At 39.0% G+C, this 17,704-nt stretch overlaps 1 protein-coding gene and 1 long non-coding RNA gene across 16 annotated transcripts in view; one reads left to right on the forward strand and one right to left on the reverse strand.

The window, feature by feature from the left end:
- Positions 1-17,704, reverse strand: part of UTRN (utrophin) — a 374,743-nt gene that overhangs the window by 149,177 nt on the left and 207,862 nt on the right. The gene's annotated exons all lie outside the window — the stretch shown is intronic.
- On the forward strand, positions 656-6,849 carry LOC121068209. Its single transcript, XR_005818701.1, has 3 exons — positions 656-1,003; positions 1,572-1,672; positions 6,542-6,849. It is a non-coding gene; the product is annotated as an uncharacterized LOC121068209 (long non-coding RNA).

A 17,704-nucleotide genomic window follows, 5' to 3' on the forward strand; every position in this document is an offset into this window, starting at 1 on the left:
GATTCCCAATATTTACCAGAGGGAGAAGAACATAAAGCCTCACTACGAAGCACCTGTTTATATGCAGCTTCCAAAAATGTACCACTGAACAGCTCCTACCCTGTTTCTTTTAAGGTTGCTGTATGTGATTGCTAGCAGCAAATTCATGTTTACCTCTTTTAAGTGTTAAACTGGCAACATGCTTCTATTTTTCAGGTGTATTTTCCCGTTTGTTTTTGCCTTTCAGTATTCTGTGGAGCCCTTCAAGTTTATTTTTTTTTCAGCAGGATATGAAGGAAAGACAAGGAGGTGTTTGGTCAAACTCTCAGTGGCCAACCTCCAGACCTGATTCTGAGCTCAGCAGGTTTAACAGACACAACAAAATAAAAGAAACAGAGCACATAATGATGATTAATGCCTGGTTTAGAACTAAGTTTTCTATGTGATAATCTATTCCAATAACCACAGTCAGTTTAATAAACTCTTTTTCTGGCTAAAGACTACCCAGTGCAAAATCCAGAAAAGTGGATGAATGCCAAAGATCAAGTCTGTGGCATCTGTGGACTTCATTTTTGGCATCTGTAGTACTTTTGAAGTCAGGACATCCTCATTCCCTCTCGAAAAAAGATCTAGCCTCCCCTGTCTGGGTTGCTAGGACCAGCTGTATTCCAGGGAATCAATCCCAAACCCGTTACAGGACAAGGGAGAACTACAATGAACATTCTCAGTACGTTCTGGAACCCAACAAGTTGCTGGCTGTAATTAATGTTTCAGAGGATACACCCACAAAAGGCTTAAGAAGTGGAGCAAATCTCTTTATTCAGGAGAAGGAACGAAGGGAACGGGAAAGCTGTCATCACTCTCTTGTATACGCTCAAACCAAAGTGAAGTGCAAAGGCTGAAACAGGCTGTGCCTGCTGTCTCTGCTGGCCCCGGTGCCAGCCCTGTGCAGCAGACGGATGGATGTGTGCAATGGGGCTGCCGTGCCCCCCGATGGCACTACGGCTCCTTCGTCTGAGGCAAGGTGAACCCAGCAAACAAGGTGCTCGAGGGAAGGGCATCCTTGCAGGAAAGGAGGCTGCCAAGGGCTCTGAGCATACTCACACAGAGGAACTCAGAACTTACCACCAGGCTTCTCAGTGCTAGGGCTGCAAGTGCGCTTTTCTTTGTGAAATACCCAGTCTGACTACAGCTATTAAAGCACTGAACCAAATTTCCTCACAGAAGAAGGTTTATTATCTTTCTGCATGCTGTGCCATTTTGTCAACTATGAGGCTCACGTAGAGATCTTATCAGTGGCCTGTTGACAAAAGTAAAGAGCATTTACAATTGAAATTATGATAATATAATCTTTATTCTTGAAATAAAATGTAAGCTGCATTATCCATAACTGCAGCTTTAGCTTTGACTTGAACAAGAAGCTTATTTAAATATAGCGTGCCTGAGGCTTCTCTAGCCCCATTTTATTACTAGCTACTTTAAAAGAAACAAATAGGTTTTCCAAATTTATTCAGGCAGAGCTTTTTTTTTGTTTAAGGCTGGTCAGAAGCTCCATTTCCATTGAATTATTGTAAGCTTTTATTCTCATTTAGCTGTCATTTAAAGCCAAGGACTCCACCCTCTATTCAGAAATGCCTGAGTTTGTGCTGGAGGAAGGAAGCTGAGGATTTGCCAATAAAAGTGCAGCATGAAGGTGAGATCATCTTCATCAGGACACAAGCACACTGGTTCACCTTACAGTATTTGCAACTAAACCCACGTTGGCTTTAATCGGTTATAACTTCTCAAAGGGTTTTTAATTTTTTTTTTTATTTCAGAACCTCACAAAAAATTGCTTCATACTGAAAAGTTTTGACCAGCATGCAGTAAAATTAAAGGCAAAGAAAATGTAAAAACAAAACAAAAAAGTGCTTTAATTCTTTCATATCGTTTTTGGTTTGTTTTAAAGAAAAACTTGCGGTTTAGAGAAAGATTAGCACTTGTTGAGGGCTAATTCAGAACTGCAGGTATGAATAAAAATAATACACTTGGCAGTCATGCTGGTGAAAAAGATATACCAGTTCACTACACATGCATTAACATTTGATCCAAAAAGGATCAAATCTTGTTGGCCTTTCTGCATGTTTAAAGTCCTGATGAAGGGAGAAGGGAAGCAAGCACAAAAACACCTAACAGAAAAAGTTTCCATTAAGTTGTGGGGGTGGGAGAACCCACTGCATGTTCGTCTGTGTGGAATAAACACATACTAAAAGGGGCTTCCTAAGCAACACCAACACAGAAGAGCAAGAGGATCAGTACGGAATGGTAGGCAGCGCCCGCAGCGAGCGCGCACGTGAAATGCTCCGACCCAAAGAGCTGCAACAGGCAAGGCACTTGCCCCTTGCATTTCCCTACCCCTGGCATGCAGTTGAGAATCACTGTGGATGAAGGCTGAGAACTGAAATGCTCACATTTCCCCATCTGAAGGCCTCTTCTAAAGAGTTTCCACCTAAGAAGTTTGTGCCTAATCAGCCATTCAGTGATAACGTGGAAGGCTCAACATGGCAAAGGGTAACTTAATGCAGCCTGTGCAAAATGAAGGAATGTTGGGAAGAAGAAAACAGAAAACATCAAAACCCATTCAGCTGAGGAAGAGCCCAGTGGCTTTGGCATATTTGATAAAACACAGCTATTAAAACTTCAGGCCAGAACGAGACAAATGCGCAAGTTGCATTTTTCTCTAAAATCCTTCTTCAGCATATATATTGGTTGCTCTACATTCACTTGTAAAAACATGCTCCTAATTGAAGCAACTTGTCCAATACATTGAGCTACATTACTGTTCTCTGGTTACTTTAAAACAGCAGCAAAAACAAACACACAAAATTGACTGTGTGCTTACTAATCAGAGATGAAAATTATTACATTTCATGCTTCACCATTCTCTCCTTGAAAAGCAGATGAGAGATAAGCAGACATATCAGCCTGGGTCTGATATTCAACCTAGAATAGGTCTGTCAGGTCACTGGCATCTGTGGGTGCTGTGCTGGGAACCGTCATCAGAACCCATCTGCAAACTGCTCTCTGACCCTCCCTCTAACTACCAAGCAGCAAAAAATATCCATGTGTTTGTACACAGCTTTTGTTTCTTCCGTGCTTCCCACCCACATATAAAAAAATAAAAGGGTATGCGAGAAGGGAACAGATTTGCAAAGGAGCAAATTTGTTAAAAAACAACCTTGGATCATGTCAAGGGTGCCGAGTACTTGCAGCTCCCCTTGGGACTGTGGACCTTAAAGGCGATAAGCATCTCTGCAAAGCCTAGTGTTTATACAACTAAAGCTAAAACAAACAAGTGAAAGCCTGCCTGCAAGGAAATAAAGCCCACCAAAGAATGACATTCTGTAACTCCAAAACGTCACCACAAATGACAAATGCTTCTTTTTATTGTGTCAGACATTTCCAAAACCAAAGAAGCCTTCGCTGTTATTACTGCAACCTAACACCTGCTAAAGGGATCTCTCCCCTGTAAAGGGCTGTGCGCTTTCCTCCAGCGTTTTGTTGAAGCTGTACCTTTGGATCTCCCGGCTCCCTCAGGGACCAGGCACTGCGGTGGCTGCTGCCACCTCAGGATGAGTAACACGCAGATTGGAACCTGAATGAGGAAGTTCTGAGCTCCTGCCAGGATCCTACGGAAATTATGACAAAGTGGGGTCACACTACACAGTAAAAATTACTGGCACAATTAAATAAATATCAGTGATTTTTAAGTAGAAGCTGAGGTAGCACGTAGTGCACCATCAGACATGCTCACAGACAGCTCCACGGCATGCTGATGGAAGTGGTGAGCTGCAGTACGTCTACACAACGTTCACCAAACAAAATACAAAATAGCTTCCTTAGGAACAGCAACGTAACTTAAAATAAACCCTTTGACAGTTTGTGTAACACTTAGCATTTACAGCTAACTTCTACAGTAGCATGAAAAAAAGAAAAAGACCAAGGATGAAAACAAACAAAAATAAAAAACCAAACTCATTTCTCAGAGGGGGGATTCAGGAGGGCCAACAGAGTTAAAACGTTCAGCTTCAAGACTCATACACTTGCACGGAGACCAAGCTATCTTAAGAGGACCAACGAGAAAAATAGCAGACATAATTCATGACTCTTGAATTTTTTAAGTTAGCTTTCTCTGTACAAGCGTCTTCTGTCTGTCTAGGCACAGAGGAGACGAGAGCAGCGTTAGCAGTTTTGGCCAGAGGTCTTCAGGGAAAGTGGCTGTGCCCTACTTCGACAAGAGCAGTTGCTGAGGCAAATTAGGTCTTTGACAGGGATGAAATGAAGTTCCACTGTTAGCACAAAAGAGCTCCCATTGATTTTGGCCTCTTTCAGCTGATGTAAATAATCAAGTAACCATAAATTTGACAAGGAATAATTGCTGCCTACTCCCCTACATGGCATACTCAAAAAGGCATTTAAAAATCACCTTGGGCAGAGGGAAAAGGAGAAAGGAAAGCAGAGCTTGGACAGTTCTTCTCCTTTATTAAGCTCTATTCTGCAATGTCACCTGCAACCACACGACCATCTTTCAGAGAGAGGGGAAAAAAGCATGGTGCTTGAAGCAGCAGGTTGGCAATTCCACGCTCTGATGGGCTCAATGGGTTCTTAATTCTGCCAAAAAAAAGGAATGTATGTAATTTCATTTCATTTGCAGGCAAGCTCATTTGAAACAAAGGTGATCTGTGAGCAGTGAATTCAGTGATGCAAGGCTTTTGACAAATGTGTCTCAAGTTAAGTTTCCACTTGGCTTCCCTGAGCCCTGATAAGAGTTCAGCTCATGCTCTTGCAGCTTTTGTTAGCAACACAGGACTGACTGAGCTTTCTTTAACATCTTGGCCTGTGCACACAGGACTTTCCCACCAGTCGTCTCTGTTTCTGCCCAGACATAACACGACTGCCAGTGCTCCAGTGATATTAAAGAGGAGTCCTGCTGGGCTGCTTTACCAAGACACAGCTACTACATGCTAAGGCAGCAGCTGTGTTTCTGTTAAGTGACGTGCCACAGGCACCATCCCAGTCCAGAAGTACTCACTACTAAACTGGACCTAGCACCCATATCTGAAGGCTGCATCAACTAACCCTACGTGGGTCAGACTCCCATAAAGGTGCCATAGTCATTAAATATATATATATATATATGTGTGTGTATGCATACACACACATATGTATGTATGTATGTATGTGTATATATGTGTATATATATATATATATGGGTTCTGCTTTGGTGATATCAATGAAAATCCAAACTTTCTTTTCGTCTAATTAAGTACGTTACTTTGTTTTGCCAGTGAAGAAAATGGCATCAACTGCTCACAGACCTTGAATTAGTTTGGATTTGTTAATAAATGATATCAGTGAAACTGATAAAGGAAATGAAGGGAGAACCAGAATGCTTCTCAGAAAAGAGAGGACCATCATTATTTTATGAAGCACACTCGGCAACATTTGTGAATTCTGAAGATTTTTTATGCATTTTATACTTCTTACTTAAAAAGATCAAAAAAATTGAGCAAAGCTGCATGGATCTCAGACCAGGTCAAGCAGTAGTAAAAAAAAAAAAAAAAAAAAAAAAAAAAAAGGCACACAAAAAAAAACACCTACCCTCCAATTGCCAGGGAAAGAAAACAGTGTTCAGACCAGCTTTTAGGCTAGAAAGCAATAACATCTGAAAAACGTGCAATTATGGAATATTTAGTCTATAATTACATACAAAATCTAAGTGTTGGTGGGAAGGAGGGTACCAGCTAACAGTCCACCAGACAAGCTCATCTGATGATTTACATTTCCATCACTTGAAACACACAAACCACCACACAGCCACGTATATTTGCAAGAGAATTAAACAAGGTGCTAGGTGAATGTATACAGAAAAGAAACGACAGAGGAGATAGAAGTATATGACTGACACCTGCTCTTTCAGTGCCAGACATTACTTTATTGTGAGCTCTTGTGATATCTCAGGTTAGCCTCCAGCGTTCAAGACTTCTGTTAAGTATACCAAACAAGAACAATTTGGCAACCAGAATTAGTTGCTATCTGCAAAGTACTTTGATGTCTGTGGACAGAAGAATCCACTGCTATTGCTATTTTTATTAAGTAAGGAGATGAGGGAATAAGATGTTCATCAAGGCTTCAGAACCCAAGTTAGGTTCATTTGCTACATTTTCGGTATGCCTGTAAAGACTGCTGTTATGGTAGAAGACTGTTAGAAAACAAAGTGAAACTGTTCCAAAAGATTTTCTAATTTCAAGAACAAAAGGGCTCTGAGGGAAAAGACTAACAAAACCTACCAAAGAAGCATCTGGTTCATTAAGATTTACACATTTCAACAATGAAGTTCTAAAAACACAGGAGTGTTCAAAATTTGTTGTAATTTCTTCTTGCATTTAATTTACATTTTGATACTTTTGCAAGTACTATTGTATGACACTGTATACAGTAAGAGCACTGACTGTTAACTTGCTATAAGCCGATACCCACTGAACACACATGACCTTTTTGACTGTTTTCTTTTTTTTTCCAGGATGGAAAAGATGGTTCTTTTGATACACAGCTGTCCTGCTGCAATCAAAATGTCCAAACATCACACCCATGCTGCACAAACGTCAGTTAACGAGCAGCACGTTTCCCATGTCACCATCTGCTGATGTTCTGGATGGAGCAACGTGTTCAGTGGTGCCTAGATAAGCATCTGCCATTGCCAAAAACACCACTTTTTTTTTTTTTAACTGGCTCTCAAAACAACCATTTGCAAAAATCCATAGGAACAACAGCAGCAACATCAAAAAAAGAAAAAAAAAGTGTGCAATCAGTACTTGCTTTTCATACAGAAGTCCACATGCACCAAGGTATGAGAATACTTAGAAACACCAGAAATCAACTGAAGCTTTTCTTGATATTTATCACATTCGCCTGAAAGACAATGCTCAGTATTGCAACTTTAATAAAAATGGGGAATTTAAAAAAATGTTGAAACAACTGCATCAAGAAACTTCTCAGCACTGGGTTACAGGAACTGCCATGTTCTAAGTTAGTGACCAAAAAGTAGGGACACTGAACCCCCAGAAAACTGCAGCCTAGTAATCTAAGATCAAAAAGGTGAGTGAGCTCCACGAGGACTGGAAAAGTAGATCAGATCCACAAGAAGTCTGATACTAAAGCAATGCAATTCAGCTGCCACACCTTCAGCCTATAAATTAAAACATTGTACTGACAGTAGCTACATTATTCTTCAAAGCAAGAGTGACCAAACAGCCTCTGTTGGACATCATATTTGGTCTTATTTGACTGATTTCAGTACAAATTGAAAACCTAATTCTTGCTGAAAAGTACACCAACCTAGCACATACCTGCAGTGAATCAAAGGAATCCAAAACCAACCACAATATTATTTTATCATTCATTTCCATGAAGTATTCTTGAATATGCAAAATATCCAGAAATTATTGCTATTTTTGAGTAAGAAATACTTTTTCAAAATGTGAAAACCTACAGCTTCTGTAGATGATTAAAGTGGTATCTGTTACGAACTCTTTTATCCCTTTTAGATACTATATCCCCAAAACTTGGGGTTAAATTACCACCTTGCTTATACAAAGCCTTTCAATCATTCCTGAGAGTTTGCTATTACTAGTTTCATTATTCCTTTCTGATTAAAAGGATATTATTGTAGCTGAAGTTAAATCTGCTGATAATTAACAGCCTAACCAGATTAAGCTTAACTATTTTTTAATACTCAACCTATTATGTATTTGTTCAATTAAATTCACTTAAAAATTACAAGTTGAAACAGTGCCACTTTGCAGATGAACAATGGCCAAAAAAAAAAAAATTTGCTAAGAGTTGAACTTTTAACCTTTAAAATTACTTTGTCCCTATCAAGAATTAGTGTTTCTGCTCATTTTCGAAAAAAAAAAATTCCTCTTTAGCATTTGAAATGGAATAGTTAAATATATGATGCAGAAAATTCCTGCAATCAGCTGTACCATAACTGTACTCTACTACTCTGAAAAGAAATAAAATATCTTTTAAGGTGCACTAGAAATCAATGGGAAGAAGCATATGCTGACACGGAGTAGCATCAGTAGCTGATGTAAGTGGTGAAATGCACATTTGTCATTATAAGAACTTTTAAGTATCTCTCTGAACATCTCTAGATTCATTTTCTTCTATTTAAAAATGCTAAGAGTCATCACTCCATTTGTGCACAATAGATCTATATTGGTTCTATTGAATATGAATTACACTTTCAGCAAAGATGCATTTTGCATACACAACTTTCCATTGCTATAAATCGCTCCTTCTTATAAACCATTCAAATAGAGAGGACTTTCAATCTAAGAAGGTTGCACAATTGCACAATCCAAAACCAAAACTGCACTTGAATTTATCACTCCAACTTTTTTTTTTCCTGTAAACTACTTTGCAATCATCTTAATGCCATTTTCATCATTTGGTACTTGTTTAGACTGAGTGAATTGAGTTATGGTCTTGTATCAATACAGAAGCAGGAACCTCCAGAATTGGAATTGAAATCCCAGCTAAAATGAGTAAGGATGAGGTTTTTTTTTCCTCATGTTTAAATTGGGAATAGAGTCTTCCCTTCTCCTCCACAGCCATCTCCTACTTATTTAACAACTGTGTTTTTTTTTTTTCCTTTTTTTGGCAAGTGTAGCACTTGTACTTGCATATACTAAGATTTCATCAAAAATAAGAGAAAAATGAAAATACAAATTATGTTTTCTAAATTACTTGCAAGTGGCTTTACTACGTTCGCAGCTCTTTCTCTACATGGCACCAGTTCCTGAAAATAGCCTTAGTCTCCTTAACAGACTGAATTTTAGTAATTTTCATCGGTGTATCTGCACCTACTAAGCTAACGTCAGCAACATGCTGGATATCAGAAGACTGTAGACTGATTAAGAGTCTTATTAAGACTTATTAAGAGAAGCCCCCCATTTGATCTTTCCTTCAGTAGGTTACCTAGAATTATCAACATGAAAATGTATATAATTGAAAGTATACACTAGGGATGCTAGAAACACCCCAAATGAAGCATTTCACATCTAAAAAGCATATCACATCACATCAAAAACACTTCTCTACTAGTGGTGGTACGCTGAACTTAAAGTTTATTCATCTTTCTTCCCTAAGAGTGTCACTGCACTTTCTTAGGCATTCTTATCTGTGCATTTGGGCCAGATCATCCTGTTTCAGACCAAGTTTTAACCATAATTTACAACATAGTGTGAATTTTCCTTTCTGAGATATGTAAAACTTTCCTGTGAGTACCTGAAGTGTCAAAACACACCCCGTTCAATTCTGTTCAGACCTGTTTCCTACGAGAGAAGTAGGGACGGTGGCTGACCGATGCTTTCACAATGCATGGGTGATGGGTTAATCCCATGAGAGAAACGGAAAAAATGCTTTTCCTTCTGTGACCGCTTCTGAGCAGCCTCCAGCAAGCATCCCCCCTGTGAGAAAACAGCAGCTGCCAGGCATGCTGCAGGAGGGACATCCTCACTGGAAATCTCTGCACAAACTCTCTAGAGTGAAGAACGACTGGAAGAGCATGACAAACGTTAAACCTAATTAAAAAAATCTTTCAAATTAAAGTTGTGTTTAAGTAACTGTATTAGTCTATTGATTTTTATTTTTTGGAACAAACCCCCCAAAAAACGCCACACCAAACAGTGCACCTGACTTGCTTTTCAAATACTAGCTTCCCAACCTGAAGTTGGAACTGAATACGTGGGCCTTCCAAACTCAAACTAAAGAAGTGCACTTGGGGTTGGAAAAGCTTTAAACTATCTTAAATAAAAACTTCACCTAGAGATCTATTCTGGTATGCTAACAATAGTGGTATTGTAAATATACTTATTTAAAGTGACTTTGGGAGTTTTTAAAAGGTAATGTAGTACTTTCTGATAGTCTTTCATTAACCAGCCTTACTTTTTCAAGTGAAAACCATGACACGTTAATCTAATATAATTAATTACAATTGAAAAGGAAATATTTGAAACAAAGGAAAATTATTATTTAATATTGATATTGACAAGCTTCAAAATATTCTTCCAGCAGTGGGAAAACTTTTGGTCTTGTAAGTGTGGTGAGTATACTATAAGGCCATGCAGCACATCTAATCTAAGCTAAATTGAAAATTAAGCAAGTGAGAGAAAGGTCAGGAGATGTGATCTCCTGACAACAGTATGGGTATTAACAGAAGGACACAGATAGAGCACATAAAAATTAGTTCACTTAAGCTCCAAATTACTAATGAAATGAGAAACATCTGCCTCTTACTGGCTTCCACTTAAGCCTTTATTTTTTCAAGTCTCAATTACCCCAACATATAATTGTTATGTGCAATGTCCACTGACCAGAGTTTCCTTGGGTGTCCTTTCCCTTGTTTAGCCACAGTGATTGATGACCCTGAAAGAGAGAGGGCCCGCAGGATTTGGGGAACGTTATTGATCCCAGGCTGGAATACAAATGCCTCTTTAGAAACTAATGATATAAGTCATGTTCGGATCGAAACTGGGAAGACTGCATCCTAACAGACCTACAGTGATTCCTTGCAATGCCATCTGGCAGCGTGTGCCGAAAGAGCAGCTAAAAGCTTCATCACTTCCAGCTGCTGGAAGCAAGGCACAACAGAGATGGAGTGAGATTGATTAATAGGAAGAAAAGATGCAACTGGGCCAAGGGCCCAGTATTACTAAAAGCAAGACTATTTCTCGAAAATACTGTTCCACTTACCCAGAAAAAAAAGCGCAGTAATAGTTCTCAGTCATACAAAAACGGTCTCTGTTCCGTCTGACTAAACACAAACAGTGACTTACCAACTATCTCTTCTTTCATATAAATTTCAGGTCTTTATTTTCCACTCTGTAAGTTATTGCAGTACTACGTGCGTTCACAATACTGTGAAGACCCCTGGGATTTCCTTAATAATCTTGCAGTACTGCATGACCTCATGATGCAGATCCTCTTCAGAAAAAGTTATCTGTACAATCAGGTTCAAAGGATAAGCAACAAGAGCAACTTTAAAGTTCTCCAACTAATCAAGAACTGTGGCTAATACAGGCGTCTGCTTTTACAGATGAGCCTCCTTGCCTAACTGATGTTCACTTTGACCACATCAGTAAACGCAGTAGTTCGAAGGAGAGCTGGCTGTGAAGTTTAATATCATTATTAAAAAGATTTCATTTTAGGGGTTTTTAGTTTCAACCAGTAAGTCTTAAAAACAAAAAGATTACAAGGACGGTGTCAGTTCAGATTCTTCAGTCTTAACCACCTGGTTTAAGCATAATATATATATATGTTTATATATATAACATATGCATACACACACACTTGAAAGTGTCAAATTGTCGTAGTGCATTACTCAAAAAACAATTCGAGTCATCCATACTTTTTCGCCTTTAAACAAATTAGGTGAATTATTTAATAAAGCTACATTCTACAACCAAGCTACTGATGTGAAAATTGGTCCTTACAGAGTGCTGACATCTCAAGTACCTTTTACATGCAACAGAAGTGCACAGGAAAGCCTCTTCCTTGCATAGTGATAAGGTATTTTCTGAAGTACCAGCAATGGACTGTAGCAATTAAGAGACAGAGGTGAACAAAATGGAAATAGGACAAAAGATGCTTAAAAGAAATGAAGCAGTGTATACAAAGGACAGGGAAGAAGTAGTGGAGAAAGGTGGTGTGGGGTTTTTTTGTTGGTTCTTTTTGTTTGTTTCTTTATTTTCTAGTTGGTTAAGATTTTAAAAATAAATAAAAAATACAAGCCTTCACAAAATGCCACACTGTAAACTGTTAGAAATCAAGTCATTGCATGGGGGGAGGTTATAAAAATAAATTATCAAAGTGATTGAAAGTATGAGGAAAAAATATGCTCCTGCTCTAGGATGTTTTTTTATTACACTTACTGGAAAATTTTGCTAAACAGCCTTGTTAGAAGCAGTGAATCTTGTTAACACCACTAGCCCACTGACAAGTTAACCAATCATACATCAACATTTGTGAGAAATATATGAATTTACAACAGATCTACAGAGATGGTTGATTCGCTGAAATAAAATAAAATCAGGTATCAAGTAATTTCTATAGTCTGCACACCTTAGCTGCTTGTTGGAATAAGCAGTATCAATAAATGTCACGGAGTCATACCACCATCTTGCTTGGAAAAAGACCTTCAAGATCTTCAAGTCCAACCACAAAACTGGCCTAAAAACATGACCACAAAAAAAAGCTGCATTTTTCAGGGGGGATGAGGGATGTTATTTATAGCAGCATAAAAAGAAGAGAAAAAAAACAGCCTCTATCTTTATTTACCTTGAACATGATCAAACTTAATGTAACCACTTGACTTTGTTTTGGCCCCTTCCTCATCCCAGCAGCACTTGGCACTTTCACTTGCTTAAAGCAAGAAAAAGAAGTACGAGCAACCCCCTAACTAAACTGTTAAGAGAATATTTTACATTTCTAAATACCACTAATTGAGAAAGGCAGGAGAGGAACGCCATTTGGACTTACAATTACTTTGTCAATGAAGAGAGAAAAATATTACTGCTAATGCCAGTCGTACAGTGGAGACACAAACCATCTGCAAAGGCAGCCCCGGACAGCCATAGCATGGATCAAAGTACTAGCAAAAGTGTCGGGGCTAAAGCAGGAACACAACACTTGTGGAACAGAGCTGGCACTGCAGATGGGAAGGAAAAAGAACATTTTGAATGTTCTTAATGCATCTAATATAAACCAGAACAAAACTGAATAAAAACAATTGTTCCTTGTGCCTATGGAAATTCCATGCATGAGCTTATGAATAATATTACAAGAAAAGACTTCTTTTGGAACATAAAATACATAGTCTCCCTCACCAATGATAAAAGAAATTTTCTGCTTTAGGAGATTATTCCACAAAATGCATGTTTGAAATGTGATCACATCTTCTGAAGCTCAAACTACTTAGAATTTACCATCCCCCAAACTCACTTTCCATACATGTAAGAACACAGTCTAATGAACACAACAATATTGGAACTGCTCAGGTTTTGTCCATTTATAAAACACTTTATGTATTCAACACATTCCAATGATCGGTTGACATCAGTACATTATTACAGATACATCTTTAAGAAATAATTTTAATCCATAGAATTATGGATGCCAACACAATGCCAATGCAAGGATCCAAATGAGAAATATGGCCTCATCGCAGCACATCTGATGTTTCCTAATTAATGCAGTATTTATTCAGTCATCTACTTCATGGGAAATTATTAATGCTATTTAGCGCTGTGTTGTTCTCTCTTCAGTTGGTTTCTTCCTTCTCAACCTTTACTTCTGACTGCCCTTTCTGTCCATCACAGTTTCCTACAAAAGATTCCTCAGCACGTCCACCTGGTCACAGAGCACAGCAATACCGCAGTCTTCTCACTGGCTCTGGACAGCAACCAAGAGACAAAGTCCTTCCATTTCCTATGCCCATTTATTCAATCCTACAGGCTCAAGTAGCAAGTCTACTTTTCTCTTTGTGCATCAGTGACAGAAAGGGATCTGTCACAGTAATTCACATGTTAAAGAAATGTTAGAAGGGCACCCCAAAGAAGGGCAGAGAGGTAGAGAGCATGTGCGCCATTATTAGAGACAGTTACGACACTGAACACAAGCTACGATTTCAATTATTACAATATTTTACTCTTCAATTTTCATTTTTACAAGAACATGTGTGTCTCATGCAAAAGAAGGAACACATTACATACATCTGACTGGGTAATAGTCCACTGCTTTTTTCTGGACTATGAACTATTCCTATCTAATTAACACTGCCTATTTTTTCTCCAGAAAATATCATTAATAAATTATGAAAAATAAGTTGCAGAGAACTTCAGAATAAGCTCAATGTTTGGCCTAATTTTTGTTCAATGTGTTCACTTCAGGTGTTCACTACCTTCTAACACTTTGTTGCTACACACAGAAGAGGCTGTTTGCACTCCCCAGTCATTTACTCTTCCAGAGACTTATGCCTTTCTTCAAAAGCGAGGCTTGTTTCTACATTATATACCGCACCACGAAAAAAGCTACAGGTCATACAGTTTTTAGAAACATGGCAGGTTATTCTGGGTCACCCAAAGCAAACCATTTGGGAAGGAGCAAATCAGGGTTTCAGTAACCATTTCTTTTGTGTCCTTCAGTGGGATATAAGGCAGGCTGCTTCTATTAGGCCTTGTGGGGTAGTACCGATCGTCCTACGGGGAAATTCTACAGAAGAAAGTAAATTTCAAAACAGATTTCAAAATTGTATTAACAGATTCAAACTCTCTTTGCTTTTAGCATCTGTCTACAAATGTCTCTTCAACCAGCACCTTAGAAAAATAACTATTTCAAAGGTGAGGGAAGGAGAGAGAGGGCAGACATCTACAGCAGTCTGTACTACTGCAGCGCACAGCCAACAAGTCATAAAAGAGAGTAACAGGACCATGGATCTAACAACCAGTATTTCTGAAATGTCAGCCAGACACCTCCACACACTGAGGATTCAAGCATGAGGGAGGGCAGGGTGGGAGGGATGGCAGAAGCTCAAAAGCCGATACGAATGAACACAGTTTGTCCTTCACCTGCTTGGCACTCCCTGGGCCACAAACACCACCAGTAAGATCCACGGTTGGGTCAAGCAAGCAAACCAGCTTTGCGCTCTAGAGCAGACCTTTTGTTAATGATGTTACAGACCTTTTGTTAATGATGTTAGTCCCTGGTGGAGAAAGGTAAGCTCTGGGGCTTGCAGATCATGTTGCGGGCTCAGCTTCTCCCATGCACGAGCAACAGCACTGCTGTGACATGATGGGAGCTCAGCACACCAGACTGAGCCACTGAGAGAGAGGATTCTGCTGAATAGTGCTGCTGTAAAACCAAATCCTTTTCAGTTTAAGAGATCCGAGATGCATCCTCAGCTAACACACCTTGCCATTTCTGTAGCAGTTTAAGCTAGCAGAGATCACTCTTTTCCAGAAAAGTTGAGCTGGTCGTTCCATTTAAAATTTCATTTAAATAAGAAAACTCAAAATCTAATACTCTGAGATCTCACAGGATGGCTCTATGAGATCAAAGAGTCAAAATACAACCATTAAAACATTGCTGACCAGTACAGCGCTTGGGAGAGCCAAACAAGTTCAGCTTTATCAGAATCCCACAAGCATTTTGAGCGGAAGGGACCTCTGCAGGTCTCCTGCAGCTCAAGGCAGGGCTGATTTCAAAGCTAGGTTACACTGCTTGGACCACTGCCGAGGCAACATTTTCTCTCTGTGCTCCTCTTTCAGTTTGCAGTTCATAATGACTCAGAGTAAGAGAAGTTTTCTGCATCCTTCTGTATGCTGTACTTTATGCAAAGACTTCTACTGGTGTATATTAAATAAACTACACATTGCAATTACTTAGATAAAAAATAAAATTAAGGCAGCGATCCTTTCAGTGACATTTGCTGTCACCCCTCTTCCTTCCAATACATTCATATGAACTACAGTAAAAGTGTTTATTACAGAAAACTCTGCACTTTAAAGATTATGAGTATGCACATGGAAGCAATTAACAAATGAAATGCCATGCAAAATGCCATTTGAAAGATGCGGTATTTTACAAAGCAGCATCCCATAAAGTCAATTAAAGAGAACATTATCAAAATCTTGGCAAATCTGCACTAAGACTCATTCTTTTGATGATGAAGACATGAAGAGAGACTGTTCATTTTGTGAAATGAGGGTTGCACAGGAATTTGTGAAGTTTCAAGCTATATAAAAACATCTTTCCAAAAATACACAGCTAGAGCTTATTTGACTGTAAAATAGTTTCCTTGCCACTTCCATTCATTTTCCAAACAACTCATATTGCAGTATTCTAGCATTTCCAATGAACTGCGAACCAGTCCACTATACAAAAACATAAGTACAGTTTAATTTTGGAGAAGATCACTCACTGCCTACAATTTAAGTGGAATTTGTTATTTCTACAGAAAAAGTATGTATACACAAAAAATGTTCTAGTGAACATGAATGGGGACTGTTTTACTCACATGATGTTCCTTTCAAAATTAGCTGGTATGAAAATGCTAGTAGAAAGCAAAACTAGCAGCAGTTAACTTGTCTACATATATAACTAAGAAAAGCACAATGTTTGAAAATATAAATTAAAGCTTTATTGGTTCTTTTCGCAACAGAATCTAGTGAAAACAGATGAATACTCAACTATAAAATTCATAACATTTATTTTTTCCAGAATGTTTGGCTAAAGAAATACAAGTCTTTAAATAGTAACTCATTCTTATGAAATTATCTAACCATACTGTGCAAGCAAATACGATTGCTATCTGGTTCTATATCACGTTAAGAACTGGAAAACTTAAAACAAGAGCCTTCAGCATACCAAAATCTTTTGAGGTATAAATATAGCAACTAGCTTGCATGCGTCATCACAGATACGGTACCAGAAATGAGATCCTGAATAAATTATAAGCTAAAGAATACACACAGGGCTAGAAGAAGGAAGCAACTGAAAGCAACATGAATGATCAGAGCAATGTGCTCTCTCTTCATTAGTTCCCTGCAAACTTTGTTCCTCCTTCTGCTGTAGAGAGACAGCAGTTGTATTACACAACTTGATATCATTCAAAAGCCATTTTCTTTAGAGAGGATTAAAACTTTAAAAAAATGGTAAAAGCATCTAAAGGGGTATCCTGCAGTAGAAGCAGGTGATTTTTGGCACTGAGGTCAAGAAATGAAGGCTCAGCCATGAAGAGGTGGGGAAAGTCAGCCTGCATGGCTGTCCGCAACGTCCCGGCTTGGCTCCCCATAGCAAGAGACAGGAGCAGGTCAAACCCAGCAACACAGAAATCACCGACTTCCAAATGTTAAGACCTCAAACATGTCTTTCACTCACGTGAACTACTGTCACTCGAATATCACAACTCTTCAATACCAGAATGCTGCCAATAACCCATCGCCATCCTCAGCCTATGCACTAAATCCCTTATGCTTCCTTGCTACTGCGTTAAGGACATGTGCATTCACACCACCCCGTCTGTACACACACGTTTCCAACAATTTTGGCACCCACAGCTACCAGCTGACCAGAGACTGGTTGAGAACAGCTTACTTTACTCAGACAGCTAACCTAAAAATACCTGCACAGCAGCCATGGCTGTTGCTTCATTAACGGGCACCAACTCCATCCCCTCCTTTCCAAAGGGCAACGGAGACCAGCAGCTCCCACTACTGCCCAAGGTAAGCCCATTACTGCCTGGAGACAGTTCAGAGACAAACGAGCAGACGGGAAGGTAGCACACCTCAGCTGCACACTGCCTGTCACTGCTTGACCCTCTCAGGCAGTCCAGAAGTATCTTCTGCCCACTACGAACTCTAGTATTTGAAAGAATGTGACAAGAAAATTAAAAATATTAACTTAAAATACGAGCTCAATTGATTATAAGAGATACCATCCAATTGCTTGTTTTCTTTCTGTTCGTATAGAAGGAATATACACTTAAGAGGGCAAAATGAACTAGCTTCACGTCCCCTGCCAGCTATTAATTTTGAATTTCAGATAAAGAACAAGTTAAGACATTTTAATTAAAAATATACAGACAGTAAGAATTTCCAAGAAAGTAAGTCTGGTATGGCTGCTC

The sequence above is a fragment of the Cygnus olor genome, chromosome 3 (genome assembly GCF_009769625.2).
Source record: "Cygnus olor isolate bCygOlo1 chromosome 3, bCygOlo1.pri.v2, whole genome shotgun sequence".
NCBI lineage: Eukaryota > Metazoa > Chordata > Aves > Anseriformes > Anatidae > Cygnus > Cygnus olor.